The sequence below is a fragment of the Olea europaea genome, unplaced genomic scaffold (genome assembly GCF_002742605.1).
Source record: "Olea europaea var. sylvestris unplaced genomic scaffold, O_europaea_v1 scaffold545, whole genome shotgun sequence".
NCBI classification, from domain to species: domain Eukaryota; kingdom Viridiplantae; phylum Streptophyta; class Magnoliopsida; order Lamiales; family Oleaceae; genus Olea; species Olea europaea.
In genome coordinates, this window is record NW_019263780.1 from 353,128 (window position 1) to 367,111 (window position 13,984).

Here is a 13,984-nt window from a genome sequence, read left to right on the forward strand (position 1 = left end):
AAATACGGGGTACAATATCGAATTGCCACTCCTTACCACCCACAGACAAGTGGGCAGGTGGAGACCTCGAACAAACAATTGAAAAGAATTCTGGAGCTCACTGTGAATGCATCTCGCAAGGATTGGTCAAAGAAATTAGATGACACTTTATGGGCATATCGCGCTGCTTACAAAACACCTATTGGAATGTCCCCATATCGACTAATATTTGGAAAAGCATGCCACCTACTAGTGGAGTTTGAACATAGAGCATATTGGGCATTGAAGCAATTAAACATGGACCTCGAAAAGGCTGGAGAAACAAGAATACTGCAGCTACATGAATTGGAAGAATTCAGAAGAGAAGCATATGAGAATGCAACCATCTACAAGGAAAGGAAGAAGCAGTAGCATGACAAAAATATCGGGCAAAGAATTTTTAGAGTAGGAGATCAAGTGCTTTTATACAATTCCAGACTTAAACTGTTTCCAAGAAAGTTGAAATCTAGATGGTTCGGCCCTTTTACGGTCTCTCAAGTGTTTCCCTACAGCACAATTGAATTACACCATCCAACAAAAGGAAACTTCAAAGTAAATGGCCAACGTATCAAGCACTATGTGGAAGATTTTCCCACCGCTAAAGAGAGTCTTGAACTAGCCGTACCAGAATAATAGCAGCACAAAGTCCAACTAACGACTTAAAAGAAGCGCTTATTGGGAGGCAACCTAGTTTTCAAACATTTTATTTTGTATTTCGTATCGCATAGCATATAGTTTTGTTTTGTTTACTAGATTGCATTAGATTTAGGCACGTTTCAATTTTTAGGAGTCATCAACCATGTCCCTTCCGCCTTCAGGCCCTTGAATTTATTGTTGGTTATTTTGATTGGTTGAGCCAAGTAACCCTTGTTCCTTATATTTAATTTGTCAAATTTGATTTTTCAAGAACATGATGTCGTGGAACACTCAAACCAACATAGATCCAAGGGAAAGCATGATGAAGAATATTATCCAGTCGTCTCACATATTGCCTCACACATTCAACAGAAAAATTTGGGGAGTACCTTCTTCTTTTTCTTTCCTACCCCCTTTATGTGCTTATTTATGTTTTATGACATTGAGGACCATGTCAGTTTTAAAGTTTGGGGGTGAAAAAACTTTTAGTTTTTGTTTTTATGTTTTTATGCTTTTGTGTGTTTGTTAAAGGAAAAAAAAATTTAGTTGTGTGCTTGTGTGGGTTAGACAGTCTGGCAGACAATGATAATTTTATTTGAGTTTTGGTGTTGATTTATGAACTATGGATAGGATACATACTGGACTAATTGAAGCTCAACCTTGCAAAATTTGATACTACAAGCGCGCTAGAATTGAGTTTGACATTGTGATGAAATGAGTTGTTTCATGTTTGATAGGTTGATTTAGTTGGACTTAGATGTCTTATCCAAGCCATATTAAATTATTTTTCCTTAGACCAAATTTAGTACAGTTTGGAGGTGACTTTACAGTTGTAGAAAGATGCAGATGTGAATGTGGATTCCATATGTGAAAACTTATGTGTGGATTGTTTTAGTCTAATGAGATAAAATTGGTTGAAAGTTTTGAGTTGGCGGTTGATTTTCTTGAATAAGTGTGTGGTAAGGGGCATTGCACTAATCAAGGTATATATTTTGAAATTTAAGACGTCTCTCTAAAGCCTTTATGATTCGAGTAATTAAGCCTACAAGGGTATCTTAAAATCCAGTGCCCTAAAGTCATCTGACTTGGGAGTCATCAGCCTAAAGCTCGCTAAAGGAGTCATTTAGAAAGCAATAAGAGATGAAGTTGCAATTAAAAAAAAAAAGTTCTCTTCGAAGCCTTTTTGACTCGGGTCAGTAAGTCTATAAGGGTGTTTAAAACCTGGTGCCCTAAAATTATCTAATTTGGGAGTCATCGGCCTAAAGTCTGCTAAAGTGGTCATCTAGAAAGCTTAATGGAGAGAATTCAAAAATAAAAAAAAAATTAAATTATGGAAAAAGACAAAAGCAAGTGCATGAAAAAAGCAGAAGCACTGAATACCTTGGTTAAGCTCTAACACTTATTTGAGGGAATTTAACTTTCGATAAGAGATAATTACCCTAGTTGAGTCTTGGAGGTCGAAGCAATCAAATAATTGGAGAATCCATGTTCATTGAAGTGTTGACATGTAACTTGTAACGTCCACCCAAACTCGAGAGGGTGAGGATAGTAATGAAATATTCAACTTTAGGTTGCACACTTGGAAAAGAGTGAAAAGAATAAGTTTGGGGGTGTGTGAATCTTATAGAGATGAAAGGACATATTTGACCACTAAGGGTTGGGAATTGGAATAACTTGTGGACTCATTAATGTGTACTTAATTCTTCACACACACACGTCGATTTTACATTGAAAGAGTGGATATTAATTTAGTATTGTGACTTTGAAGCGGTTTGTAGATTTAATACTTTGTTCTCAATTCCTGTACTTAAAAGCTAAACTATCCAACCAAATATTTTTGCAAGCTTGTGTATCGGTTATTATTTAGGTTATAGTTTTGTTAGAGGACAAGCAAATGTTTAAGTTTGGGGGTATTTGATAAGTGTATTTTATACACTTATTTCATACTTAAAATAATGATATGTAAGGGTTTTTTTGACAAATTATATCCTAAATTCTTATATTTTACGTTTGATAGGTATATTTTACGAAAAAAAAGAAATTGAAGGAAAGAGGCAAAAATGGGCAAAAAGTGGCAAAATTCAAGTACAAGGACTACATTGCATTAACTTAAAAGATTGAGGACTTGATGGGTAATATTACATTAAAGGGTTTGAATTAAAGTCAATTATGGTGGCTGTAAAGGGGAAGATATATGAATTCACGTTGGGGAGTTTGTCGGAAAAAAATTAGAGTCCTTTTTTTAGTCAAATTTGGTGGCTCTAGTTTATATATATACACACACACACACACATACCAATAATGGAAAAAAAAGGGCCTACAAACGAATTGGAAAATTGGGGGGAGTCTTTTATTTAGTCAATAAAGGTGGCCCCAGGTTATATATATATAATATATTTATATACATACCAACTAGGGAGAGAGAGGAGAGTTTTCTAGGGAGAGAAAATTTTCTGCGGCGGACAGAGGAAAGTTTGAAAATTGGGCAGCCAAATTTTATATAGATGCACGGAGATCGGAGCAGGAGAATTGGAATTCAGTTGTGAAAGAAAAGTGGTGGCTAATTTTCACATGCTGGAGAAATTGAGAGCCTTTTTTTTTTTTTTTTTTTTTTTTTTAAGCAAATACCACTAGTGTGGTTTATTTTATATAATGAAATGCGGGAAAACAAATAGAGGAGGGGGGCATGGACCTGACCTCCAGCAAATGTAAATTGTAACAAATATTTGAAGATAGAATGCAATCACAGTAAACAAGACATGAACAAAAACTAATGAAAGGTACTCAAGGGTATTCCCGAGGGTAAATCTTCGGGTGGTAGTACATAGACATTGATCGAGTCATGCGTCTGGTTTGAAACATTTTCGGATCATAGTAGTCTGCGATGTCTGGCTCGCTCGTTGGAGAGGGGTCTCTCTTGCGTGTAGGAGCCTGCTTTGTTGATAAGTACTGTTCAGATGGTGGTGCACTGAATGTCGGGCGAAAAGCGGGTGCATCTAATCTCATTGTACTAGTCATAGGTGCGTCTAATCTCATGGTGTTCTGTGCTACGACATCTGAATCGTGGGAGATTGACCTGCTTGCTGTAGGGACATCGTCCTCTGCATTTTGCATGCAGTTTTCAAGGCCCATGCCATCCATGTCTCTCTGTATATGTTCTTTCACCTTATTGTGTGTAGGAGCTGTGATAGAAGGACTAGGTGAAGGTGTATGCGTAGGAGTCTTACTCACAGAAGGTCCCTCTCCAAAGAGCTTAAAAACCAAGTCCTCAATAGAAAATCTCATGGTAGAACCAACTTTCATTCCATGGTCCTTCTTAAAGTGATCAATCAGCATATGCTTGACACCATGTCGCTCTGAGCTGATCTCAGCCAACAACCCCTGTGCAAGAGTGGTTTGAGGAACTTTCCCGATACCTGATCCCTGCGCTGACTGAGTACCATCTGTGTGTGTCTTCAATGGTGGAGAACTCATATGCGTTGGCTCAGGGGGTACATCAGTAGTAGTTGTGGGAATAGGAGCTATGGAAGTAATAATAGGAGAAGTGGGTACCTCGATAGGAGCATTTGGAGTAGGCTCAGCAACTGAATGAATATGCGGAGGTACCTCTGGATCAACTGTGATACGAGTAGAGGTAGGAACTGTCGATGCAGATTCTGACTCTATCACAACTGCGGTAGTAGTAGTGGGATGCACAGAAGGCACTGCTGAAACTGGAACCCACTGCTTCTTTGGCTCCACAAACGTCACCTTGCCCTTATCCTTATCAGTCCTAGTAATAGGGGGCCGAACAGGGGGGTGCACAACAACTGTAGGAGAAGGAGGAGGAACTATGGTACACTGATCATAAGAATGACCCAAGTGTTTACAAGAGAAGCAAAAAATTGGCCACTTCTCATAAATAACTGTCTGCCAGAAGCCACGGTTACCAGCACGCTCAATCCAAACCTTGTCGGGCAACTTATGCTCCAAATTCACTTCAATGCACACCCTTGCCTCACTAGGTCGTCTCAAGTCAGTGGTGGCCTCATCAATTCTCAAGGGCATTCCTATTGCCCCAGATAAGGCGAAAAGGAACCCCTTCGCACGTAAATGTACTGGAAGCAGAGGGAACGATACCCATACAGGAACTATCGAAGTCTCTTGCTCAGGTGTAAAGTCACATGTCCACTTAAGGACTCTCATCGGACAACCATCAATATACCATGGAGAAATTGAGAGCTTTGGGGGCCAATTGTAGACAATTATACGAACAGAAAACGAGAACAATTGCTGTGACTTAAGAGGAAAATTTAAGTGCAAACTGCTGGAATTAATCACCACACAAACGGAGATACAAAAGACGACAGAAAATGGAGATTCACGTGCTAAAAGTTTAATCATGTTCCGTCAAAACCCGGTGGTATCTTCTATCAATTTATTTTGCTTTTCTCTTATTAATATGAGTAGATAAATTTATTTTTAGGGAGAACAATGTAACTTTTTTGGAACAATTTATTTCATTGAATTAAGATTCTAGTGCTTTTATATTTTATGTGTTCATTTTAATGTTGTTCTTAATACATTTAAGTACTTGATCACTAATTAGATGATTTGTGAACAATAATTACGTAGAGATACGGATTTTTGTTTAGACTACATATTAAAATTCGGTAAATTAATATAACGTGTAGAGATACCTATATTAATTGCTGCGGTCATATAGGAATTCTTAGAACTGTTATTTCATTTAATTAAATTTAATTTGCATAGAGATATGAAATTGAACTAATTAAATAGGCTCGATGAGAACTCGAGAGGGGTAAGTTGAATACAATAGAAGAACTCGACCAAACACTACTTTAGTTTATGAATCTCGATTTTGGAAATAAAGGAGACCAATAGGTGAAATTGTTCTGCCCTAATTCTCATTTATTAATTGAATTCTCACTAATATTTTGTTGCATTCACGAAATTTCTAGTATTTAGATTTAAAAAATCACATTCAATTTCTATTTGTTTAATTATTTTCATTAAATAGAAGTTAGAAATAATAAATTAAGTACTAAAATATAGTCCTCGTGGGAACGATATTCCGGACTCAAAAGGTCAACTTTACTACTTGTTACGATCTTTCCACTTGCGGGGAAAAATCGACAACAAGTTTTTGACGCCGTTGCCGACGACTATTACTTTTAGTCTTAATTTATTTTTTCTATTTTAAATTTTAAATTTATATTTTATTTATTTATTTTCTTTTATTTACAACAAAAAAAAAAAAGAAAAGAAAAGAGTGTTCGTTGCATGCTCCATGCCCAAGGCAACGATCTTGAACCATTTGATTCGGAGATAGAACGTACCTTCAGAAGAAGACGCAGGGAACACAAACAAAAATAGTAGCATCAAATGGCTGACAATTTAAATAACCCTATCCCTATACAGCTAATTGGACAAATGGCCACGAGAAATCAATAGCAAGAGCAAAGAGAGGTAAATGAAGGGGACTTACCAGTTTCTATGTTTTTGACGCCTATAGCAGCACCCGCATAGTATATCCAGAATTTTGGGTAAACAACTTTCAGATATGGGCTGACTGGATTAATTTGATGAGCAACGCTGTGCAATTCTACGGGTTACCTCATGAGAATCTCAAGGTTTCTCCAGAATTGCCAGAATTGTCATGCTCCTGGGGTTAATGAGGATGCCATCAAGCTGCGATTATTCCCATATACACTAAGAGATGCAGGATTGGAATGGCTGGATGCTGAACCGGATGGAAGCATTACCAAATGGGAGGAACTGACCAGAAAATTCTGTAATAAGTTCTTTCCACCAGCTAAGGTAGCAAAAATCAGACTGGAAATTCAAACTTTTCAATAGAGAGATGGGGAGAGCTATCATGAAGCATGGAGAAATTTAAGGAGTTGATGAGGAAGTGTCCAAATCATGGGATCACTATTGGAAATCAAGTGCAGTATTTCTACACGGGACTTTCACCATTATCCAAATCTCAAGTGGATTCCTTTGTAGGTGGATCGATCATAGGGAAATTGGTGCAACAATGTATGGATCTATTTGAGTTGATTGCTACTACTCATTCCATGTTTTCATTAGAAAGAATGGTCCCTCTAAAAGTAGGGAATATATGAAGTAGACAGCTCAGCATCGACCAACTCCCAAATAGCAGCATTGACAAAACAAGTGGAGTTATTGGTGAAGTCACAAACAAAAGGAGCACATGCAGTGATAGCTGGTCCATCATGTGAGAACTGCGGAGCTAATCATCTAACAGAAAATTGCACATCTTTAGGCTTTCCAGAGGAACAAATCAACTTCATTCAAAATGGCTCTCAAAATTTTAATCCCTTTTCACAGATATTTAACCCAAGATGGAGGCAACACCAAAACTTCAGATGGTCGGATAATCAGCAAGGGAGCAGTTCAAACAATAACCAGCCAGAGAAAAAACCAAGTTGGGGAAGATGTTCAACCAGTACATGCAGAAGATAGACAAGGTGTTCCAACAGATTGATACTAACTTTCAGAATCAGCAAGCATCCATTAAGAAGCTGGAAACTCAAATTGGTCAGATAGCTCAACAACTTGTAAAGCGCCCACAAGGGACATTGCCAGGCAACGCAATGGTCAATCCAAAAGAACAAGTGCAAGCTATTACAACTAGAAGTGGAGTGCAACTTCTAGCGATACGTGTGAAGAGACCAGATAGAAAAGACAAACAAAAAATGGATGAAGAGGCTGGGACAAAAATAGAGTTCGAACAACCAACTAACGAGGAGGATAAAAGGAAAGAAACACCCACAGCAAGAGCACCCATCCCCATGAAAGCTTATGTGCCACCAATTCCCTTCCCTCAAAGGTTACAGAGAAAGAAGTTGGATAAGCATTTTGCAAAGTTTGCGGAGATTTTCAAGAAACTGTAATCATTATTTCGTTTGTAGATGCAATAGCCCCAATGCCCAGTTATGCAAAATTCTTGAAGGAGATTCTGTCTAACAAAAGGAAGTTGGAAGAACATGAGACTGTCTGCCTAAACAAGGAGTGCAGTACAATTCTCTTGAAAAAGCTACCTCCTAAACTAAATGACCCAGGGAGTTTTACGATACCTTGCACAATTGGATCTAACTATTTTTAGCATTCGTTATGTGATTTAGGTGCCAGTGCTAATTTGATGCCCCTCTCTATTTACAAGTCTCCTAGATTAGGAGAAGCAAAACCTACAACCATCTTTTTGCAATTGGCCGACAGATCGATCAAACTACCGAAGGGGATTATTGAAGATGTGCTAGTCAAAGTTGATAAATTTATTTTTCTGGCTGATTTCATCATTTTGGACATGGATGAAGATTCAAACATCCCTCTAATCTTGGGAAGACCCTTCTTGGCAACCAGAAGAGCGCTGATTGATGTTTTTGATGGAAAGATGATTCTTCAGGTGGACAACGTGCAAGTCATATTCAACATGTTTAAGGCGATGAAACATCCACTAACTTCAGACACTTGTTGCCAAGTAGATGTTCTTGATGAGTTGGTGGCAGATACATTTGAGACAGAGCATCAAACAGTTCTTTGTGAAGCAGAAATTATACAATTGGGAGCAGTAAATGCAGAAAAAACTGAATGTGTTGTCAACTTGGCTAAGCAACTAATAGGAAGAAGACATTGGTAGTATGAATCTCTTGGTGACAACCCTTCACCCTCAGTACCTTCAGTAGAAAAGGCACCCACTCTTGAACTAAAGCCCTTGCCTTCACATCTCCGTTATGCATATTTGGGAGAATCTACAACACTTCTAGTAATCATTGCAAATGATATGACAATGGAAGAGGAGAATAAATTGTTGGAGGTACTCAGGTAGCACAAAATGGCAATTGGATGGACAATAGCTGACATCAGAGGAATAAGTCCAACTCTTTGTATGCACAAGATTTTAATGGAGGACGGGTCAAAGCCATCAGTGAAAGGACAACGCAGATTAAATCCAACCTTGAAAGAAGTAGTGCGAAAAGAAGTGCTGAAATTGTTGGATATAGGTATTATTTATCCAATATCGGATAGTTCATGGGGAGTCCAGTGCATGTTGTGCCAAAAAAGGGTGGAATCATAGTGGAGAAGATCGAAAACAATGAGCTGATACCAACACGATTAGTAACAGGGTGGAGAGTATGTATAGATTACAGGAAGCTAAACAATGCAATTAGAAAGGATCATTTTCCATTATCATTCATTGATCAGATGTTGGAGAGGTTGGCCGGTCATTCTCATTACTGCTTTCTAGACGGATATTTTGGATACAATCAAATAGTTATTGCTCCAGAAGACCAGGAGAAAACAACCTTTCAAAGGTGCATGATGGCCATATTTTCTGACATGGTGGAAAAATACATCGAGGTATTCGTGGATGATTTTACTGTGTTTGGAGATTCATTTGATGAATGCTTAGATCGATTGGCTCTTGTATTGCAAAGATGTGAAGAGAAGAACCTAGTGCTAAATTGGGAAAAGTACCATTTCATGGTAAAAGCGGGGATAGTGCTGGGCCACAGGATTTCCTCAAAGGGCATTGAAGTTGACAAAGCCAAAATACAAGTAATTAAAAAATTGCAGCCTCCTAATGCAGTTAAGGGGATTAGGAGCTTCTTAGGACATGCAAGGTTTTACAGAATGTTCATTCAAGATTTCTCAAAAATTAAAAAACGTCTGTGTAATTTATTGGAGAAGGATGTGCCATTTCACTTTTCTGATGAGTGCTTAAATGCCTTTAACACTTTGAAAGAAAAGTTAACTTCGACACCTGTAATAGTAGCACCTGATTGAGATCTACCTTTCGAACTTATGTGTGATGCTAGTGAGTTTGTAGTGGGGGCAGTGCTTGGCCAACGTAAAGGAAAAGTATTACATGTAATCTACTATGCAAGCAAAACCTTGACAGATGCTCAGATTAACTATGTAACAACGGAGAAAGAGATGCTAGCAGTGATCTTTGCCTTCGATAAATTTCCTTCCTATTTGATTGGTTCAAAAGTGATAGTCTACACTGACCGTGTAGCCTTGAAATATCTGTTTGAGAAGAAGGATGCTAAACCTAGGCTGATTCGATGGGTTTTGTTACTGCAAGAGTTTGACATTGAAATTCACGACAAAAGGGTACAAAAAATCAGGTAGCAGATCATTTATCAAGGCTAGAGCAACTTCGTGATTCAGATGACATGGATATTAATGAGGTTTTCCCAGATGAACAGTTATTACAAATAGAAAAGGCTTCGTGGTATGCAGGCATTGTTAATTACCTAGCTAGTGGCTATATGGATCTTCATCTCACCTATCAGCAGAAAAAGAAGCAGCTTCATGAAGCGAAATTCTATTATTGGGATGATCCAAATTTATATAGGAGAGGGACAAACTAGATCATTAGGAGATGTGTGCCAGAGGATGAGATGAAACCGGTCCTTTCACGGCAGCGTATGGAGGACACTTTGGCACCACTAAAATAGCAGTAAAGGTGCTTCAATGTGGTTTCTTTTGGCCTACATTGTTTAAGGACTGCCACAGTTTTTGTAGGTCATGCGATAAGTGTCAGAGAACAGGTACCATATCAGCGCGTCACGAGATGCCACTAAACAACATTTTGGAAGTGGAAATATTTGATGTGTGGGGAGTTGATTTTATGGGTCCTTTTCCATCATCTTATAACAATCGGTACAGCCTAGTAGCAGTGGATTATGTCTCTAAATGGGTAGAAGTTAAAGCATTGCCTACAAATGACGAAAGGGTGGTGGTGGACTTCATAAAGAAACACATCTTTAACCACTATGGATCACCTAGGGCCATAATAAGTTATGGTGGAACTCACTTCCGCAATCGGTTCTTCCAGGCAGTGCTACATAAGTACAGGGTACAACATCAAATTGCCACTCCTTACCACCCTCAGACAAGTGGACAGGGGGAGACCTCGAACAGACAATTGAAAAGAATTCTGGAGCTCACTGTGAATGCATCTCGCAAGGATTGGTCAAAGAAATTAGACGACGCTTTATGGGCATATCGCACTGCTTACAAAACACCTGTTGGAATGTCCCCATATCGACTAGTATTTGGAAAAGCATGCCACCTACCGGTGGAGTTTGAACATAGAGCATATTGGGCATTGAAGCAGTTAAACATGGACCTCGAAAAGGCTAGAGAAACAAGAATATTGCAGCTACATGAATTGGAAGAATTCAGAAGAGAAGCATATGAGAATGCAGCCATCTACAAGGAAAGGACGAAGCAGTGGCATGACAAAAATATCAGGCAAAGAATTTTTAGAGTAGGAGATCAAATGCTTTTATACAATTCCAGACTTAAACTTTTTACAGGAAAGTTGAAATCTGCTATTTGTACATTGATTTTTGACACGTTGTTTGACACTTGCACTATTGTCAAGTGTTAATTGGACGAGAAAATTGTTTGAAATTTAAACTGTCCAACAGGGTAATGTCTCGTGGCAAAGCATAAACTAATGTGTATACCATAGTGTATCGTATCAAGGTTCTTGCCGATTGTACTTTGCTATTTGTACACTGATTTTATACACGTTGTTTCACACTTGCATTGTAGTCAAATGTGAATTGGATGGGAAAACTGTTTGAAATTTAAACTGTCCAACAGGGTAATGTCACGTGGCAAAGTGTAAACTAAAGTGCACACCATAGTGTACATGCGGGAAGGATCATACCGATTGAACTTTACAATTTGTACACTGATTTTTGACACGTTGTTCGATGCTTGCACTATTGACACGGGTCAATTGGATGGGAAGATAGTTTTAAATTTAAATTGTCCAATAGGGTAATGTCACGTGGCAAAGTGCAAACTAATGTGTACACCATAGTATACATGTAACAAGGTTCTTACCGATTCAACTTTGCTATTTGTACACTAATTTTTGACATGTTGTTTGACACTTGCATTGTAGTCAAGTGTCAATTAGATAGGAAAACTATTTGAAATCTAACCTGTCCAATTGGGTAATTTCATGTAGCAAAGTGTAAATTGAAGTATACACCGGAGTGTACATGTAGCAAGGTCCTTACCGACTGAACTTTTCTTTTTGTACACCAATTTTTGACACGTTGTTTAACATTTGCATTCTTGTTAAGTGTCAATTGGATGGGAAAACTGTTTAAAATTTAAACTGTCAAACAGGGTAATGTCACGTGGCAAAGCGCAAACTAAAGTTTACACCATAATGTACATGTAGCAAGGTTCTTGCCGATTGAACTTTGCTATTTGTGCACTGATTTTTGACACGTTGTTTGAGACTTTCATTGTTGTCAAGTGTCAGCTGTATGGGAAATTTTTTTGAAATTTATACTGTCTAACAGGGTAATGTTACGTGGTAAAGTGCAAAGTAAAGTGTACACCGTAGTGTACATTTAGCACGATTATTACCAATTGAACTTTCCTATTTGTACACTGATTTTAGATACGTTGTTTGAAACTTGCCCTGTAGTCAAGTGTCAATTGGATGGGAAAACTGTTTGAAATTTTAACTATCCAACAGGGTAATATCACGTGGCAAAGTGTAAACTGAAGTGTTCACCATAGTGTACATATTGTAAGGTCCTTACCGATTGAACTTTACAATTTGCACAATGATTTTTGACACGTTGTTCGATGCTTGCATTATTGTCAAGAGTCAATTGGATGAGAAAACTACTTAAAATTTAAACTTTCCAACAAGGTAATGTCACGTGTCAAAGCATAAATTAAAGTGTACACCACAGTGTACATATAGCAAGGTTCTTATCGTTTGAACTTTGCAATTTGTACACTGATTTTTGACACATTGTTCGATGCTTGCATTGTTGGCAAGGGTCAATTGGATGGGAAAATAGTTTGAAATTTAAACTGTCCAATAGGGTAATGTCACGTGGTAAAGTGCAAACTAAAGTGTACACTATAGTGTTCATGTAGCAAGGTTCTTACCGATTCAACTTTGCTAGTTGGACATTGATTTTTGACACTTGCATTGTTGTCAAGTGTCAATTGGATTCGAAAATTGCTATTTGCGCACTGATTTTTGATACGTTTTTTGACACTTTCATCATTGTCAAATGTCAATTGAATGGGAAAACTATTTGAAATTTAAACTGTCCAACAGGGTAATGTCACGTGGCAAACTGTAGACTAAAGTGTACACCATTGTGTACATTTAGCAAGGTTCTTACCGATTGAACTTTGCTATTTGTGAACTCATTTTGGACACGTTGTTTCACACTTGTATTGTAATTAAGTGTCAATTTGATGGGAAAATTGTTTGAAATTTAAGCTGTCAACAGGTTAATGTCACGTGACAAAGTGTAAACTTTCTGTACACCATAGTGTACACGTATCAAGGTCCAAACCGATTGAACTTCGCTATTTGTATACTGATTTTTGATGCGTTGTTTGACACTTGTATTGTTGTCAAGTGTCAATTGGATGGGAAAACTGTTTGAAATTTTAACTATCCAACAGGGTAATATCACGTGGCAAAGTGTAAACTGAAGTGTTCACCATAGTGTACATATTGTAAGGTCCTTACCGATTGAACTTTACAATTTGCACAATGATTTTTGACACGTTGTTCGATGCTTGCATTATTGTCAAGGGTCAATTGGATGGGAAAACTACTTAAAATTTAAACTGTCCAACAAGGTAATGTCACGTGTCAAAGCATAAACTAAAGTGTACACCACAGTGTACATATAGCAAGGTTCTTATCGATTGAACTTTGCAATTTGTACACTGATTTTTGACACATTGTTCGATGCTTGCATTGTTGGAAAGGGTCAATTGGATGGGAAAATAGTTTGAAATTTAAACTGTTCAATAGGGTAATGTCACGTGGTAAAGTGCAAACTAAAGTGTACACCATAGTGTTCATGTAGCAAGGTTCTTACCGATTCAAATTTGCTAGTTGGACATTGATTTTTGACACTTGCATTGTTGTCAAGTGTCAATTGGATGCGAAAATTGCTATTTGCGCACTGATTTTTGATACGTTGTTTGACACTTTCAACATTGTCAAATGTCAATTGAATGGGAAAACTATTTGAAATTTAAACTGTCCAACAGGGTAATGTCACGTGGCAAACTGTAGACTAAAGTGTACACCATTGTGTACATTTAGCAAGGTTCTTACTGATTGAACTTTGCTATTTGTGAACTCATTTTGGACACGTTGTTTCACAATTGTATTGCAATTAAGTGTCAATTGGATGGAAAAATTGTTTGAAATTTATGCTGTCCAACAGGTTAATGTCACGTGACAAAGTGTAAACTTTCTGTACACCATAGTGTACACGTA